Source organism: Amia ocellicauda, chromosome 2, assembly GCF_036373705.1.
Source record: "Amia ocellicauda isolate fAmiCal2 chromosome 2, fAmiCal2.hap1, whole genome shotgun sequence".
Lineage (NCBI taxonomy): Eukaryota > Metazoa > Chordata > Actinopteri > Amiiformes > Amiidae > Amia > Amia ocellicauda.
This window is the reverse complement of record NC_089851.1, coordinates 32,241,871-32,249,414: the sequence shown is the minus strand read 5'-3', so window position 1 is coordinate 32,249,414 and position 7,544 is coordinate 32,241,871.

Below are 7,544 nucleotides of genomic sequence, written 5' to 3'. Positions count from 1 at the left end.
AAGAGTTAAGAGTGTGTTTATATGTTTATACATTATTACAGATTAAATAGATGTAATACATTAAAAAAGAGTCACCGATAAACTTTCAAATGAAGGGTGGGATACAGTGAGGGAAAAAAGTATTTGATCCCCTGCTGATTTTGTACGTTTGCCCACTGACAAAGAAATGATCAGTCTATAATTTTAATGGTAGGTGTATTTTAACAGTGAGAGACAGAATAACAACAACAAAATCCAGAAAAACGCATTTCAAAAAAGTTATAAATTGATTTGCATGTTAATGAGGGAAATAAGTATTTGATCCCCTATCAATCAGCAAGATTTCTGGCTCCCAGGTGTCTTTTATACAGGTAACGAGCTGTAACTCTCTTAAAGGGCGTGCTCCTAATCTCAGCTTGTTACCTGTATAAAAGACACCTGTCCACAGAAGCAATCAATCACTCAGATTCCAAACTCTCCACCATGGACAAGACCAAAGAGCTGTCCAAGGATGTCAGGGACAAGATTGTAGACCTACACAAGGCTGGAATGGGCTACAAGACCATCGCCAAGCAGCTTGGTGAGAAGGTGATCTCAAGGCAGCTGGGACCATAGTCACCAAGAAAACAATTGGTAACACACTACGCCGTGAAGGACTGAAATCCTGCAGCGCCCGCAAGGTCCCCCTGCTCAAGAAAGCACATGTACAGGCCCGTCTGAAGTTTGCCAACATCTGAATGGTTCAGAGGAGAACTGGGTGAAAGTGTTGTGGTCAGATGAGACCAAAATCAAGCTCTTTGGCATCAACTCAACTCGCTGTGGAGGAGGAGGAATGCTGCCTATGACCCCAAGAACACCATCCCCACCGTCAAACATGGAGGTGGAAACATTATGCTTTGGGGGTGTTTTTCTGCTAAGGGGACAGGACAACTGCACCGCATCAAAGGGACGGGGCCATGTACCGTCAAATCTTGGGTGAGAACCTCCTTCCCTCAGCCAGGGCATTGAAAATGGGTCGTGGATGGGTATTCCAGCATGACAATGACCCAAAACACACAGCCAAGGCAACAAAGGAGTGGCTCAAGAAGAAGCACATTAAGGTCCTGGAGTGGCCTAGCCAGTCTTCAGACCTTAATCCCATAGAAAATCTGTGGAGGGAGCTGAAGGTTCGAGTTGCCAAACGTCAGCCTCGAAACCTTAATGACTTGGAGAAGATCTGCAAAGAGGAGTGGGACAAAATCCCTCCTGAGATGTGTGCAAACCTGGTGGCCAACTACAAGAAACGTCTGACCTCTGTGATTGCCAACAAGGGTTTTGCCACCAAGTACTAAGTCGAAGGGGTCAAATACTTATTTCCCTCATTAACATGCAAATCAATTTATAACTTTTTTGAAATGCGTTTTTTAATTTTTTGTTGTTGTTATTCTGTCTCTCACTGTTAAAATACACCTACCATTAAAATTATAGACTGATCATTTCTTTGTCAGTGGGCAAACGTACAAAATCAGCAGGGGATCAAATACTTTTTTCCCCCACTGTAGGCCTATATCGATATCAATACTTATTTTAAATGCAGTAAACATACAATGCAATATAACTTGTATACCTTGTTAAAACATGATCTGGAAGATCAAAAGGCAAATGTTTAAAATGTGCATTTACTTTTTTTTTGGGCGGGTGGGGGTACTTTCACATAGGGGCAAATGTATATAGGCATTTGATATGTGAATTAAGGAGCATTTTATAGCCCCACAAACGTTGTTGTATGCATTGCTTGAACTATATAAATGCAGTGTGGTAAAACTATATATATATATATATATATATATAATTATTTTTAATCCTTATATCACCAATGCCAGTATGCAAAACCGACTGGGTGGAGCCACAGACAGAAAAATGCATAAAAGCTCAGCACAGAGCTCATTGAAAAGAGAGTCGGGGATAGATCCTTAAAGCGACCTTTAAAGTATTTTATGAAATCTATTTACATGAAGATCCTGGTTTATTACAAAGAACATGGTTTTCTTTGTTAGTTTTTGTTTTGTTCTTGTTACATTTTTATTTATTTATTTATTTAGCCAACGCAATCTACTTATTGGCGTGTTACTTCTGAACACCGGGAATCCTATGATGCACTGGGACATTTCCTTGAAATCCAATTGCATGCAATCCGAATGCAACCCGCGATTTCTTCGACATTTCACTGTGAAATTGAATGAAATTCGATTTATTGCAATTTCATGCAATTTCAATCAGTAGCTGAGTCTTATTTTCATGAAATCGTATGAAATCGCCCTTGACAAGCATACAATCAGGGAGCAAGAAGGAGTCACATGACAACATTTGAGTCTTTATTCACTCCTGTAATCGTTGTTTTTGTTTAGTTGGCAAAGCAAAATAATCGATATCTGCTTTTAGATAAAGTGGCTAATAATAATACAAACGACAAGTTTAATTACAGTAACACACATACACATATATATAAGTTTGAGTGCTCTACAGATTTGTACATTAAATTATATAATTGACAAACAAGAAAGTACATGTTCAATATAAAGCCCTAGGGCTGGATTAAATCAAAACTTTGACCCACCCGCTAATTGCAAACTACACACCTCTTACTAAAAATGAAGTCGCAACTGAGTACAGTCCGGTAGGTTTCTATTAGTGGGTGAGTCAAAGTTTTGATTTAATCCGGCCCTTAGTCTCCCTCTCAAACACCCTTTATACAGAGTGCGATTTCATCTGATTTCACCTGATAAATTCGAACAATTGCAGCAATCGGATGTAATCATTTTATGAGCAGATTTCCAATGTAATATTGTATCTCCGTTGGCACAGCCTAGACAGCAGCGCTGCGAATACAAGGTTATGCTTTCGACTCCCGCTGTTCCTTAACCACCGTGCCAACAGAGATATGTGTAATTTAGATTTTTATGTTTTTATTTATTTATTTTATACACTGATCAGTCATAACATTATGACCACCTGCCTAATATTGTGTAGGTCTCCCTTTTGCCACCAAAACATCCCTGACCCGTCGAGGCATGGACTCCACTAGACCTCTGAAGGTGTGCTGTGGTATCTGGCACCAAGACGTTAGCAGCAGATCCTTTAAGTCCTGTAAGTTGCGAGGTGGGGCCTCCATGGATCGGACTTGTTTGTCCAGCACATCCCACAGATGCTCGATTGGATTGAGATCTGGGGAATTCGGAGGCCAAGTCAACACCTTGAACTCGTGATTCATCAGACCAGGCCACCTTCTTCCATTGCTCCGTGGTCCAGTTCTGATGCTCACGTGCCCATTGTAGGCGCTTTCGGCAGTGGACAGGGGTCAGCATGGGCACCATGACTGGTCTGCGGCTACGCAGCCCCATACGCAACAAACTGCGATGCACTGTGTGTTCTGACACCTTTCTATCAGAACCAGCATGAACTTGTTCAGCAATTTGAGCTACAGTAGCTCGTGTGTTGGATCGGACCACACGGGCCAGCCTTCGCTCCCCACGTGCATCAATGAGCCATGGCCACCCATGACCCTGTCACGGGTTCACCCCTTTTCCTTCCTTGGACCACTTTTGATAGGTACTGACCACTGCAGACCGGGAACACCCCACAAGAGCTGCAGTTTTGGAGATGCTCTGACCCAGTCGTCTAGCCATCACAATTTGGCCCTTGTCAAAGTCGCTCAGATCCTTACACTTGCCCATTTTTCCTGCTTCTAACACATAAACTTTGATGACAAAATGTTCACTTGCTGCCTAATACATCCTACCCACTGACAGGTGCCATGAAAACGAGATTATCAGTGTTATTCACTTCACCTGTCAGTGGTCATAATGTTATGGCTGATCAGTGTATACTATATACTAAACTGTATATAATTTCCTGGAGTTAAACGGTATCAGAGTAGAAGGCGATTAATAAGCATTTTAAAAAAAGAAAGCATACCTCCATTGGGCATGGTCTCACTGATATCAATGAGTGGATTTCCCTTGCTTTGTGAAGCATTTGCTGCTAGTTCACGTCCCTGAACTGTGTTATTGAAATGCAATAACTTCTAATTAGAAGCTAAAATGCTAAATCACCTTCTAAAAGTCACAAGCACTGTAAGTCTCCCTGGATAAGGGTGTTTGCTATTAAATTATTAATCATAATAACTAGAGATATACCTATTTTTTATGTATTCATTGAAAAATACTGATATAAATATGCATTTGTGGCATGGTCTGTGAGTGCAACATTTATTTTTAGGAGTATTTGTTTGGGAATCATTATTATTATTTCTTGGCAGACGCCCTTATCCAGGACGACTTACAACATAAGTGCAAAACAAAGTGCAAAAATACAGTTCAATAAAGGCATCAATCATTACAAATTAAATTTACATAAAACATAGCAATTCAAAATATAATACATTTTAAAACTTCTAATATACAATTTACACAAAGTACAGTAAGTGAGTTCCTACATCCTGAACGGTAAAAGCTAAGTGCTGTCAAGATGTAGGGTCACAGTCAATGGCTATGGAAAAGGGAGCAAGGAGGAAAACAATAAAAAACGCAAGAAGCATAATAAAACTGAAGTGCTATCTGACGGAGATTAAAAGGACTAATATTATAAGTACTGTCTGAAAAGATGCGTCTTGAGTAAGCGCCAAAATGAGGTCAAGGACTCTGCCGTTTTGATTTCAGTGGGAAGGTCGTTCCACCATGAGAAGGATGAGAAGGAATGGCTCTGGAGGAAGGGGAGTGGAGAGGAGGCAGAGTTAGTCTTCTGACACTGGAAGACTGCAGTGGTCTGGAGGGGATGTATGGAGAGACGAATGCCTGAAGGTAACTTGGTGCAGTGTGGTCGAGACAGCGGTAGGTGAGGGTCAGTGTCTTGAACTGAATGCGTGCCGCTATCGGGAGCCAGTGGAGGGAGCAGAGCAGTGGAGTAGCGTGTGTGAATCGAGGCAGAGAGAATACCAGAGGGGCCGCAGAGTTCTGGACGAGCTGGAGCGGCGGGTAGTAGTTGCAGACAGGCCGGCCAGGAGGGAGTTGCAGTAGTCCAGGCGGGAGAGGACCAGTGACTGGACAAGCAGCCGAGACGAGTAGTCAGTGAGGAAGGGACGGATCCGGCGTATGTTGCTCTGGAAGAATCTACAGGTGTGTGTCAGTGTGGTGATGTGCCGAGTGTAGGAGAGCACAGGATCGATGGTGACTCCTAGATTTCTAGCAGAAGAATGAGGAGAGAGTGTGGTAGATTCCAAGGGGATCGAGATGGGGAGGTCAGCAGAAGGTGAGGAAGAGTGGGGGAAAAACAGGAGATCCGATTTGGAGAGGTTGAGCTTGAGGTGGTATGAGTGCATCCAGGCGGAGATAGCAGACAAGCAGCAAGAGATGCGAGAGGGTCAGAAGAGGGAAAAGACAGGAAGATGTGGGCATCATCAGCATAGAAGTGGTAGGATAAACCATGGGATGCGATGAAGGAGACCAGGGAGTGAGTGTAGAGAGAGAACAGGAGCGGGCCCAGGACGGAGCCTTGGGGAACACCTGTGAGGAGAGGTTGGGGGGTGGATGAGGAACCTCGCCATGTCACTTAGTAGGACTGGTCACTGAGGTAGGAGGAGAACCAGGTGAGAGCAGTCCCAGAGATCCCAAGGTCAGCGAGGCAGGAGAGGAGGATGGAGTGGTCTAGTTTGGGTTGAGCAGAGAACAGCAGAGAGCCAAGGCTGAGGAGGGGAGGGACAGGCAGGACGAGACATGAGAGGACAGAGAGAATCAAGGGAGGAGGTGAGGGAGGAGAATAAAGAGGAGGTAGCACAGTTGACAGATGGGAAAAACAGTCAATGGAAGGTAAGTGAGTGAGGGCAGTGGAGGCAAAGGTGGAGGGGGAGACAGAGCGGAGATTTCGGCGGAAGGTGACAGAGGGAGTGGGTGGAGTTGGGAGGGAGGGAGGGGAGGGAAAGGGAGAAGGAGATGAAGTGGTGGTCTGAGATGTCCATGGGTGTCATGGAGAGTGTTGAAGGGGAGCAGCCTCTAGAGAAGATGAGGTCTACCTGGCGGCCAGCCCTGTGAGTGGGGGGAGATGGGGAGAGAGAGAAGTTAAAAGAGTGAAGGAGAGGAAGAAGTCCAGCACAGTGGAAGGGGTTGGAGAGGTGGATGTTGAAGTCTCCCAGGAGGATGGTAGGTGAGGACAGTGAGGGGAGGGAGAAGAGAAGAAAGTCAATTTCATCCAGGAAGGAGGTGAGTGGACCAGGAGGATGGTAGAGAACTAGAAGGAAGGGGTGAGAGGGAGAGGTGATTTCCACTGCATGGAATTCAAAGCTGTGAGTCGTGATAGAGGAGAGAGTGGTGGGAGGTGAAGGTGTAGATGAAGTCGGCTTTGTTGGAAGCTGAGTGGCAGTTCCACAGTCCTCCAGAGAGTGGAGTAAAGGGGAGGGAGGAGGAGGGGAGAGGCAGAGAGATGAGGTTGGAGGGATTAGGGAAGCAATGGCGTGCAGCTGCCCACCGAGAAGATGGAGAGAGCAGGACGGGAATCAACGAGATCGTCATGGTTGCCTGTTGTTGCCGTGCAGTGTCTCCTCGCAGTCTTCTTCTTGCTGGAGTCCCCGCAGCTAGAGTCCCTGCCTTTTGGAGATGGGGCCCTTTTGAGTCCCCACAGCTATAGTCCCTGCCCTTTGGAGTTGGGGCCCTTTTGAGTCCCCACAGCTATAGTCCCTGCCCTTTGGAGTTGGGGCCCTTCGGAAGGGGGGCACTAAGGATTGCTGGTGCTGACTGCTGGCACAGAGGTGTGGGGGGTGGTTAAATACAACACCTGTAACTAATTAGGACAGTGCACACCTGTGTTGCGTTGAATGACACAAGGCTGGTCAGGATGTCCCTCCCTCCCACGCAGGACTGCTAATAGCACAATTAATGGCCGCTTCATATCTGAATACAGACAAAGACTGAGCCAGACACACGCAGTTACACTGAACAATAGCTCGTAGTAATGCTAAATAAATGCTAAATAATTACAGCCTATAGTGTAACGCTTCTGATTACAGACAGGGCATGTCGAGTGTGCTAAGTAACTTGCTAAATTCACTAACGAACAGTTGCTGCCCTTACTACAAAACAGGAGCAAGATATACACTCACCTAAAGGATTATTAGGAACACCTGTTCAATTTCTCATTAATGCAATTATCTAACCAACCAATCACATGGCAGTTGCTTCAATGCATTTAGGGGTGTGGTCCTGGTCAAGACAATCTCCTGAACTCCAAACTGAATGTCTGAATGGGAAAGAAAGGTGATTTAAGCAATTTTGAGCGTGGCATGGTTGTTGGTGCCAGACGGGCCGGTCTGAGTATTTCACAATCTGCTCAGTTACTGGGATTTTCACGCACAACCATTTCTAGGGTTTACAAAGAATGGTGTGAAAAGGGAAAAACATCCAGTATGCGGCAGTCCTGTGGGCGAAAATGCCTTGTTGATGCTAGAGGTCAGAGGAGAATGGGCCGACTGCTTCAAGCTGATAGAAGAGCAACTTTGACTGAAATAACCACTCGTTACAACCGAGGTATGCAGCAAA